General features: G+C 41.3%; 2 long non-coding RNA genes across 2 annotated transcripts; both read left to right on the plus strand.

The window, feature by feature from the left end:
• Positions 1-5,304: 5,304 nt before the first annotated feature.
• Positions 5,305-5,977, plus strand: 1810035K13Rik. Its single transcript, XR_386843.1, has 2 exons — positions 5,305-5,366; positions 5,676-5,977. It is a non-coding gene; the product is annotated as an RIKEN cDNA 1810035K13 gene (long non-coding RNA).
• Positions 5,978-8,715: 2,738 nt separating this feature from the next.
• On the plus strand, positions 8,716-11,122 carry 1810018F18Rik (RIKEN cDNA 1810018F18 gene). The gene is made up of 3 exons (NR_038140.1): positions 8,716-8,743; positions 8,881-8,926; positions 9,750-11,122. It is a non-coding gene; the product is annotated as an RIKEN cDNA 1810018F18 gene (long non-coding RNA).
• Positions 11,123-12,258: the final 1,136 nt, after the last annotated feature.

The following is a 12,258-nucleotide window of genomic DNA, read 5'->3' on the forward strand; positions in this document are numbered from 1 at the left end:
GATCAAAAGTAGAATGTGCCTCCTCCTTTCAAAATAGTAAAGGTTACATGAGTTAAAAAGGAGTTCAATAAACTTTTATGTGTTACAGGGACATATATTGCTCTAGGAAGAAGAATAGGCTTGGAAAAAATTAATGGTCAAAGAAAACATTCATTCTAGGCCTGGTCCAGGGATGAGACCACAGGTGTGCACCATGATAAGTCAGGCCCTGAACAAGGAGTGGGCAATTTCATCACATAAAAACTACTGCTATGAAGGTATAGTGAACATGTGGATAAAACTCATGCTTTGAACTTATTTGTTTCAATTATTTGAATATTTAATTGTATCTTGAATAATAAGTTTTCCATGATATCCATAAATCTAGTTTTCCATAAACAGTCCTCATCTGGCACAGAGTAGCGTTGTAAGGCACCATTACCTCTAAGATAGAGCTATGCTTTCAGATCTGTTCATTTTGAAAGTTTTTCTTTTTTTAGGTTTTATTAAATTTTTTCACTAATTTACTTTTTATTTACTTTACATCCCAATCACAGCCCCCCACCCTGCTCTCTTCCCAGCCCTCCCTCAATACCCTCCTTCCTTCTCCTCAGAAAAAGGGAATCCCCCTTGGGTGCAATCCTGCTGTAACTCCCTCTTGTGCAACATTTTATCTGTTTTTCAATGAAGTAATTCTTTTCCTTACATAGAGAATTATGTCTTCAGGGATATAAAAGAACTAAAGGAAAAAATAAAGTTGTTAGAGCCTGCTCATTAGAGCTTTTCTCTATCCATCAACTGTGTATATGTGTATGTGTGTATATAAAATGGTTAGAGCTTATTTGTTAGAGCTTTGCTCTATCCACCAAATATGTGTGTATATGTATGAGCTTTCTTCCGTCTACTAAATATGTATGTCTGTATATGTGTATATATGTACATATGTGTATATGTGTATGTGTAAGATGGTTGGAGCCTGCTTTGCTTCATCCAGTGTGTGTGTATGAGTGTGTGTGTGTGTGTGTGTGTGTGTGTGTGTGTGTGTGATTTTTTTCTACTTCTTTTCTCCGATCTCTGGCCATCATTAGTGGCAACTCCCTCTGGCCACTCTCAGGAGCAGCTTAAGCTGGTTGCCACAAGCTTCTTCTCTCTCTTTTCTCCAGTTGCCCGCTGTTGTCAGTAGAGGCTCACACCTGGTGTTGTCAACACCTGTTTTCCCCTCCTCCTTTTTTTCTAGAGGCTCACACCTGGTGCTGTCAACACCTGTTTTCCCCTCCTCCGTTTCTTCTAGAGGCTCACACCTGGTGCTGTCAACACCTGTTTTCCCCTCCTCCGTTTCTTCTAGAGGCTCACACCTGGTGCTGTCAACACCTGTTTTCCCCTCCTCCGTTTCTCCTTTTAATCTTTTGCAGCTGTCAGTGGGGCCCCATTGGTTGCTATCAACATGGACCCCAATCACTGACTCCACACTCACTGCCTCAGTTTACCCTCTGGTGGCAAAGCTGGCCTTCTACAGATGAGTGTTCCAGAGAGCTAAAGAGAGGAATTTTGCTTTATGAGCCAGCGAATAGAACAAAGCAGAAAGGAAGTAAAGAGTGTGGCTCCTTTCAAAGTTGGCTTCCCTGCAGAGCTAAAACACAGGCCTTTTTAACTATTGCACTAACTCTGGTAGCTTTGAGTTTCCTGTACTAGAAAACTGTTGGATTGCATGACACATAGCACAGCTGATTCTTTTCTGATTTGGTCTCTTGGGTGCAAGTGTCTAAGAACGACAGCCATTCATAAGATTTGTCTAAGGATCCTCCCACTCCATACTTCCCCTTAGGGCATCAATGCTATCCTTGTTCACAACCATGCTGGGTTTTTATTCCCAACTCTACATTGTCTGTTTTGCAGTATCCGTAATCCCAGCTGCACAAAATTCCAGATGTACGGAATTCCAGATGCACAGAATTCCAGCTGCACAGCGTCCAGCTGCACAGATAGATGACTACATGTGGACATCTGAAGTGTGTTGAAAGAAAACACACACTAGAGAGACTATTACTGTATGCATGTGGAGGAGCCCAAGAGTGTAAAGTAAGCTCCTGAACTTGATCCCCATGATCAAATCAGCTAAAATCAAACCTGTCAAAGAATGAGCCAGGCACAGAATCTATACATTTTAACCATGCAGAAAATTAGGTCCATCCCCTTCTCTGAGAGCGTGGGCCCCCCTCCAGGTACACATCCCCACCACCACCACCCCATCAAGTCTCTGACAGATTAGGTGCATACTCTCCCATGGGACAGACAAGGCAGCCCAGTTGGGGAACAGATACTACAATCAGGTGATAGCTATAGGGATAGCCCCCTCTCCAGTTTGAACAGTAGAATTAGGATGCTGTTAACATTAGCCACAAGGTGCCCTAAAAAATCCCTTAGACTATGTGAAGATCTAGGCGTTGCTAGATTGATGCCACAGAGGCTTATTGGGTTTCTGTGGTGGAATAATTGATCTCCCTTTTCTTTCTTTTCTCTCTCTCTCTCTCTCTCTCTCTCTCTCTCTCTCTCTCTCCCTCCCTCCCTCCCTGTCTCTCCCTCCCTTCCATTCTTCCTTCTTCTTCCTCTTCTTCTTCTTCTTCTTCTTCTCCACCTCCTCCTTCTTCCTCTCCCTCTCCCTTTCCTTCTCCTTCTCCTCCTCTTCTTCTCCCTCTCCTCCTCCTCCATCATCGTCATCATAATCATCAATCTATATAGACTACTATGCAACCTTAGTTCTTAATTTCAGTACCATATACTCACTGTATGTATATAGCGACATTTCATAAAGATACATTTGTAGGTAAATTTGAATGCAATGGGTCCAAAACCAAAATAATTTTCAGCTATCTAAGTGTTGTTCTGAATAGGTGGTTTATTGCTTTGCTCTGTGCATGAGTGAGAATCTTTATTATCAAAGCTACCACGGGATTACCTTCGAGATCTATGACCATACTGCTTTAACCACCTTGATGCTCAGATTATAAAACTTTGCTATAGCATGGCTCTTAGCATTTTTTATATCAGTTGTAAATAGGATTGTTTTCTTAATTCTCACTCAAATAGTTCATTCATAGTGTGTAACAATGCTAATTTTTAAAGTGTAAATTTTATACACTGAAGTTTTACTGGTCCTTTATACAGGACCTTTTTGTGCAGCATTTAGTGGTTGCTATGTGTAGGATCATGCCGACTACACAAAGGGACAATCTGGCTGTTCACTTTCTAACCCAGACATACACTTTTCTTACTACTGGCTGCAAGGTCTGGCCAGGGAGTCTAGTTTTATATTGGGTAGATATGATGAAAGCAGAGAGTTCTCACTTACTACAGACCTTGGGATCAGATCTTTAAACTTTTCCTCAGTCAATATCGTGCTGCCATGTAATGGTCATGCATGAGTTTCTCAGTGTTGATGAAGTAGTCTCAGAATGTGTCACATGTTAGGTCACAAAAAGCCTTAAAAATTTAGGAAGAATGAAGTCATTCCAATTATCCTTTCTGACCACAATGGCATAAAACTATAAACCGGCAGCAAGAAATTTGGCAACTTTCCTCATACATGGAAATTAACCGCACAACTCATTGAAAAGACTCAAAGGGAGAGTAGCATTTTTTTTTTTCAAATAAATGACAAAGGAAACACCACATAATAACAATGCAATTTTATTATATTATTATCTTTGAAACAATGTTGTCTCATAGGACACTGAAAAGTAGTTATGAGGGTTGATTACAGCGCAAATGTCTACATTAAGAAGTATCACAGACAACCTAATAATGCATCAAAAACCTAAGAAACCAAGAACACATCAAACCCTAAATTATTAGAAGAATGGAAATAGGAAGGGTAAAGAAAGATATAGGTGAGATGGAGAGTAAAGAAATATTTAATATCAATAACACGAGGGGGGAAGGGGGAAAAATAACATGAGGAACTGCTTGATAAAGGGAAAGTAAAATCAATAGAGCTTTGTTTAGAACGAGACACATGAATGAGGACAGAGCATTTTGAAAAGGGAGATGTTTCTGCTGTTGCTTCAGAAATACAAAGGACTGTCAGAGGCAACTATAAAAACAACAGACCAAAAAGTTCATGATCTAGGGTGAGCAGTGAACTCTGGGCCCATACAATGTGCCAGGACTGAGGAATAAAGAAATCAAACATTTGGGCACCAGTGAGCCAGGAAATGGGATTAACAGTAGACAGAGATGTCCGATCAAAGAAAAGCCTAGGACCATGGGAGTTCTGTGCTGAGACATTAAAACTTACAAACCCTTCAAGAGGTGACTAATTACCTTAACTGGCAATTTGATCTGAAACCAACTATCTGAGAAGTCTGTAGGTGGCAGTTTTCAACCTGTGGGTCAGGACTCCTTTGGCAAACCTCTAAAGGTATTTACATTATTTCCAAAGATATTTACATTCTGATTCAAAACAGCAGCAAAATTACAGCTATAAAGTAGCTACAGCAATAATTTTATGGATGGGGTTCATCACAACATAAAGAACTGTAATAAATAAAGGTCTCAGCATTAGGACAATTGAGCACCAGTGCTCTAGACCTGTGAGGGCAGGTCCAGGAAGGACTAAGGCACTCCCAAACTAGGGCACTACCTTCTGGAATGGGTCAAATTATGCCATGATATGTTGTGTTCAGTCCCCTCACTGGAATATATGACAAACCCATTTTTACATTTCCAAAGTGTCTAGTATTACATTCCTATCAAGCAGTGCTTACCAAGAAAATACAGACCAGGGAATTAAAATTTAAGAACATTGACAGAGCCATCCACGTAGTGGATCTGACCGTCTGACAGACTGTCTAGAGTACAGACAAGGGAACAGCTAGAAAACCACTGCCCTGTAGTCCAGCAAAATGGCTCAGTTGCCATTTTGGGAAAGGTGCTTGCTGCTAAATCTGAGAAACTAAGCTTGATCCCTAGAATCTACATGGCGGGAAAGAGGACAAAATAATTTGTATACTGACTTACACACATGTGCTGTGGCAGGCAAATACCTGCAGATATATGCATACAGATAAAGCAAATACATTTTTTAAAAAAATAGTAAATGTGTTTTTATAACATAAGCAACATCTGTATATTATAATATTTAAATGACGATCTATATAACCAAAAATGCATTCAAAATTATCATATACAAGGTTTTAAAGAAAAAGTAATTTTCCCAGGGGAAACTATCCTGATATGTCTTAAAATATGTAAACATGCCCTAGATAGATCAGAGTAGTATTTGTGAAATATGACACTGCTCAAAGGTTAATCTCATAACTGTGCTGTACAGCTTTCAAATCTGTGTGACGCTGGACACGTGTGGTGATACAGGAAGTCAGGAGTTAGAGGTGAGTCTGGTGTTTGCTTGATTCCCTGTTTGGATGACTAGGACACTGATAAGCTTAATTAATTTTTTTAAGGACTAAAACAAATATCTTTTGGTTCTGGCAAAAAGAAGTAAATGTGGTTTTGAAAATCTAATGTGATGGCCTAGAAGAAAAATAATTGCCATATTCAAATTCAGGGGGTTTTCATGTATACTAAAATTGGCATTTGAGCAGTGAAGAGGGGTATTTGACTGCAGCAAAACTACTTTCTCAAAAGACAAACAAACAAACAAAAAAAATGTGAGCACAAATTTTCTTTCTATTCTACAGCCACCTCTGTACTCACTCCTGAGCACTCTTCAGACCAAGTCTGTACTGCTAATGGAACCTGAGAACACTGGCCTTCTGTGCGCAGATACAAACAGGTCTGCTGAAGTCATTGGAAGGAGTGCCTACCTCCAGTGCAGGTCTGCCCCTAACCATGAACCCACAGTGTAAGCTCTCTGAACTCCACATCTTCATCAGAAAACAGCCAGACCTTCCACAGAGATGAATTGGATTGGATTCGAAAGTGTATACATGTGGGAACTTCAATAAAACTTAGGCATGCTTATTTCTCTTATCTAATCTGATAATTTGATAATTGACTATCATTTCGCCTTCAGGGGCTGAAGTGTTTAGTGAGATGACATCCTGAAAATTCAGAGCACTAACAACCTTCTGTAGCAACAGAATTTCCTTCTCAGGGAACTCTGGAATCTGAGGTCAACATGTCCTCCTTCCCATGGACAGCCTTGGCTGTGGCAGAGCTAGATAAAGGGAGCTAAGACAGGCTCTCTGAAGGCTGGGCCCCTGTGCTGGTTGTCTGGCCACACAGCTGTCTCAAGTCCTTTATTTTCCCTCACCTGAAGTTGAGTATCACAGAGCTGCCAGAATCAGGGTGTTGTGTAAGGGAAGACTTACCTCCTGTGCAAACAGAGCTGTTTGCTTAGGACCTTCATGATATGCCAAAATAAGAACTTACTCCTCTGGGACATAACCGTGTGCTCAACGTACATTGAGTGACTGAGTAAATGCTATGGAGCTGCAAAGCCTCTGCCCTGAGCTGCTTGGGGAAAAGCTTTCATGTTTTCAGTTTGGGCTTCTGTTTAATTGAGCAAGTGGCTATGAAGTGACCATTTGGAATTATTTGCTGTGGGATGGTGTAGGGAAAAGTTATTAGAACCAGTATGTAAAACACATTGCTTCCCAGGTTCATTCGTTCTTGGTTTGCTCATTTATTCAACAGTGACTAGAGGGTCTGCCATGCAGCAAGCACTCAGATACATGTTCAACCGTGTCAAAGTGTTCCAAATAATTCCATCTTTTATTTAGAATTACAGATAATTCCCATGTCTTTGTGGCCTAGCACCCAGTGTGATGGATCTTAAGTGAGGAAAGTACTAAGGGGAAACCCTTGGGTGGCAACAAAAGGGAGAGCTGGAGAAGTCACCTGAGGGAGAAGAGTACAGACCCAGAGACTCTGGACAGGGTGGGGACAAGCCAACATTCCCCTGTGGGATTCTGTCCCTGTGCCTTGTTTTCATGTTTCCTTTGCCAAACTTTCTAGGTACACACAACAACACACACACACACACACACACACACACACACACACACATTGCACACACACATACATATACCACACACACATAAATAGACCACATACACATACATACATATACATACATTGTACACACATACACACACACACACACACACACACACACACAAGTAATCTTTACAATTTTATTTTAGGGCCTGGAGATATGGCCCAGATCTTATGGCCCAGAGTATTAGCTGCTCTTCCAGAGAACTCAGGTTCAGTCCCAATATCTGTATTGTGTCTAACAACTGTCTCTAAGTTCTGGAGGATCTAGCATCTTCTTCTGGCCTTCACAGACACTGCATGCCCATAGTACACAGACATACATGCAGACAAAACACCCATACATGTAAAATAAAAATAAGCAAAGCTTAAAAGAAACTTAGCTTCATTTTAACTAACCTGTCACAAATTGAAAACATCCAGTTGTTTTCTATCAGACTTCTTTTTGGACAAATTCCCAGATCACTTTTCCCAAAGTTTTCTACTTTTTCTCTCTTTGTCACTCTTCTATTGCTATAAAGAGACACCATATTACAGCAACTCTTATGTAGGACAGCATTTAATTTGGGACTTGTTTACGTTTTTAAATGTTTCATCCATTATTATCATTGTGGGGAGCATGGCAATACACAGGTGCTAAAGAAGTAGCTGAGAACTACTGGCCTGATCCACTGGCTGAAAGAGCTCACCCGAAAGTGACATACTTCCTTGAACTAAGCCACACCTTCCAATCCTTTTCAAACAGTGCAGCCCCCTGATGACTAAGCATTCAAATATCTGATCGACAGTGGACCATTCTTATTCAAACCACCACACTGTGACTTATACTTTCCCTCAAAGGCAGGCTCACTAACCACTCCTCTGTGTTCTCAGCAGTTCATAGGATTCCCTTCATTTCTTACTTGTTCCTTGTGCATGTTATTCTTGAGAAATTGTCAAGTACCTTAGACTATCAACAGAAGCCACCACTTGCTTTTCTAGAGGGTATGTACACTCTGAGGGGTGCTCCCTCCTTTCTGTGTTTGAGAGGATGAAAAGCTAAGAGAAAAACCATGTGTGCTGGTTCATGTGACTATTCAAATCTGTGGGAATTGACCACACACTAAGAATCCTGTACATTGAACTATAAACTAAGAAGGGGTAACAAGAGCCTTCTCTACAGTCAAAAGGCAAATAATGTATTTCTCTTTCATAGGCAGAACCTAGTTTCCAATGGTTAGATATGTGTGACCCAGGGGTAGTAACTCAAATAGAAGCAATGCAACCAGAAAAGAGCCGTTGTAAAGGTTAAACAAACATGTTCTGAGAGTAAGAAGGAAAACAATATAAAACAGAACACTAAATTAGAAGTTGGAAATGAAAGGTTAAAGGGGGGGGGCAGAGAAATGTGAGGTGTGGGAGAGAGTGATCTGCCAAAACAAAGCACATATGTAAATAAAGTCAGAAGCTAATTTTTAAATTGATAAAGTAATTTAAAAAAAAAAAAAGAGTGATTCTGAGCAGTGCACAGCACACCGGTGGAGAACGTTCCATATCTAGCACTTTCTCAGATTCCCACGAACACCTTGGAACTCTCAGCCTCCGGTACCAACTTGGGCTTATCTGAGATTAAAATTAGAAGTGCGTCCTTGGAGCCTCTCTCTCTTCTCCAGCCACTTTTCCATGACACTACTTGGAACGACAAGACTCACCTATAAAAGGGCACATCGGTGTTTGTTCGTCGTCTGTAGAACCTGACGGATCCGCCACGGTGAGTCAGGAACCTGATTTAGAGACTCACTTGTTAGACTGCACCCATTTCGCCCCCCACACACACAAAGTCTGATTGAACGTGGATTATGGTCAATCTTGTGTTCATCAGACTCAGCCATGTTTTTGCCTGTGCAGATGCTGATGCTGTGGACATTTGCAGTGCTACTGGGAGCAGTAGATGGTAAGAAAAGATGTGTGTGGAGATGGGAGAGCCTTACTGTGTGGGTCTTCCCAAGCCATGACAGCCAGGTACAAGCCATGATAAGGATGAGGAGTCAAGTGGGTTTAATGGAGTTAGATCACAATCACTTAGGCTATGCTGTCAGAGAAAGCCCCCGTGGTCTGGTCAAGTGGATCGAAAATACACAAATAAATCAGATGAGCATAAATGAGTAATATGTCTATTTTTAATTTTTTCTCAAAAAGTATTCTGATGAACATTTGATTTTGAACATCAACATTTACCTTCAGAGACCAACAATCCTAAGCTGGATCCAAGGACAGGGATCCAAACCCTTTTCATCAACTAACTTTATGACGCTAGCAATAATCCTTACCCTTCTAAGCTTTGGTGTCTTGATCTGTGAAATATAAATAATAAAATCTCTCTCGAGATGACAGTGATGCTTAAGATAAAGTAAACCATCTTGTCCAGTATCAGGTACAGAGTGACACTTAGAGAAACACGCTCCTCCACAGATGTTATTATTCTTACTTGACCATTAGTCTGGTCTTAATACTCCTCCAGACTCCCTTCATAGACTAGTACGCCAGCCTACGACTGTGTTAAATCCTAGATGTTCTGTTTGTGAGTGATTTCTTCATCACGGGAATCCAGGATGGTCCTTAAACATATTTAGCCAAGATGGAGATACAAAGTTTGGCTCTGGGATGTAACTTAATGTCTCCACCTTAAGTACAAAGCCAAATGATGGCTGTTTGTAGCTGAAAACCGACATACACATAGCAACCATCAGGAACAGAACAGACTCTTTGCTTTCTAGGTATTAGTGGTCAAACAGTTGAGAAGCTAGAATGAATGAGTCCCTCCATGGAGCTGGGCAGAGACACCATGTTTCCCCGAGGCAGAAGTGAGGATCAGCAGGTTGTCTGCAGCAGAAGCCTTATCCCGAGACCGTTTTTGTGTGAGCAGGAGAGCGTTTGGGAAAGCAGAGGAAGAAAATCTGCCACAAGATGAAATTTAACTCATATTTTGCCTGAGAAAGACCATTAGAAGGACATTCTGGTTAAACTAACATCCTTGAAACACCGGGTGGTTTTAGGACAAGAAGTCTGCTATGGTAGAACTCTGCTGCTTCGCTGATGATTCTCTAAATGGAGGAACTTTGGAAAGACCTCTCAGAGTGTTGCCCTGGTCTCTAAAAGTGGTCCGCACATGCTTCCTCCTGTACACGAAAGAGAACCACAATAGTGTTTAGACTTGTTTTATGCTCCTGTAAAAGAGTACTACCGACAGTAAATCGTTTAAAATGTGATGCTTATTTAGCTCACATATGTAGAAGAAGGGGACCCTAGAATCAAAGATGTAGCCTCTCAAGGCCCCTGGCTGGGCGCTTTCACACCACATCACAGTATAGTGAACAATATCATGTGGTGGGAAGCGTGTAAGGACAGAGATGAGGAAGGGTAGATTAAGGCACTATGTAACAACAAATTTGAAGTTTTGCTCTCTTTAGAAAACATTCAAATATTATGAGAATGTGTTTTCGTTTTAATCCCAGGTGTGGGGTACGGGGCTGCTTCAGATTATCCACAGCTGACTATGATTTGCCTCGTTCTCTGGTGGGCATGATTTTGCCAGCTGCAGATAGCAAAATGTGGTTTTGTGACGTTTGGAATTCTGGGGACTTCTCAGAGAGTGTACAAATGCTAAGGCCATTAGAGGCAGGGAAGGTTGGTGTTGCTGTTGCTGGTTGCTGTTGGTCACCATTGGTTAAGGAGATATGCACAAACCAGAAAGAAGAAGAAATTAGATGTCCTGACTGTGAAGATCAAACTTGCCCTTACTCCACACTGCTAATCAGCAGGAAATAGCCCTAATAATATGGCCTGCTTTCCTTTCTAGCGTTTTGTTTTTTGTTTTGTTTTTTGTTGTTGTTGTTGTTTTTTGTCTCCTGTCTAGTGTTGGGTTGGGAGGGTGGAGATAGGTGGTCTAAAAGAAGAACCCACAGAATCTTAAGAAGCCCGGCTATAATACTATTTCACAAGGAGCCTACTCTTGCATTTTGCCACCCCAATTTTCTAACGATAGCAATAATCTTCTCATGAAGGCACAGTCCCTGGGACCTAATCACCCATTAACAGCTCTCCTTCTCAACATCATGTCAGTGGTAATAAAATTTCAACTATTCAAACCATGTCAATAATTCTGTCCTAACTTCTCTAAAACTATGCCCTTCTCCCGTATACAGCATATCAGTTTCTCTCCAGTAGTCCTATCTTAACACATCCCTAAATTCTCTCCAAACCCAAAGCTCAAAGCCTGATCAAAATCAGATGTAGGTAAGATTCAAGGCATGTTTCACCCTCAGACAAAGTCCTTCAGTCCTGAGCCTGTGAGAGTTAAACAAGTTGCCTACTTGCAAAGTACATATATGGGACACCTGTAGAACAGATGTTTCTGTTCCAAACAGAAAAAAATATGCTAGAAAAGAAAGACTAACCACCTCCAAGTGAAGCCAAAGTGAACAGGGATAATAACATTAAACTCAAAAACAACTTGTGCTCTACAAACCACCTCCAGAACATTCTAGGGTAAGGGCGGGGCTTCCAGCTGTTCTTACTGTTTTGAGGGCTCAATCCACGCAGAAGCTCTCATAGGCTTTTGTCTCACACCTACACATCTGGGCTAGTATGAACATGCTGCCAGTTCTGAGGTCTCTGGGACTTGTGTCTCAGGCATTGCCCTAGTGGGGGTTCTTTGCGGGGGTTCTACCTTGCAACAAAGTATGTCTTCATCCCCAGGCTATCCCAGCTGTCTCTCAGGTCTAGATGAAAGTTTATCCCTCTCAGGTTTTGCTTTCTGCAAGCCTGAGAAGAATATTACATGTGTATAGCCAAGATTTACTGAGTGTGCCCTCCAGAGGGGTACGGCTTGAGTCATGCTTGAGCCACACATGAACTCCTATAGAGACCTCTGAGACTTAGTGCAGCTTCTATCAAGACCATTGGTGGTGGTCCAGGTACTCCTCTTGTAATCATTTGGTCCTTGTAGGGCTCTTGTCCAATGAAAGTAGACATGACCTCCAAAATCTTGGGAATGTCTGTGACTCTTTCTCCCCTCATCCTAATGAATGTGACCTGGCTTCCCCAGGTTGCAATCATCCCTTTTGAAAACTGTCACTAGGCACTGCTCTGCTCCCCTAAGGCCAGCCTTTAACCCTTTAAATGCCCATGCTGCCTGTTTTTCTGGTCTCTCAGTTTTGCTTCACTGTTTGTTATAACTTCTACCTTGAAATTATTTATTTTCTTTCATACACTTATGCAGTAAAA

This window comes from Mus musculus, chromosome 19 (assembly GCF_000001635.26).
Source record: "Mus musculus strain C57BL/6J chromosome 19, GRCm38.p6 C57BL/6J".
Lineage (NCBI taxonomy): Eukaryota > Metazoa > Chordata > Mammalia > Rodentia > Muridae > Mus > Mus musculus.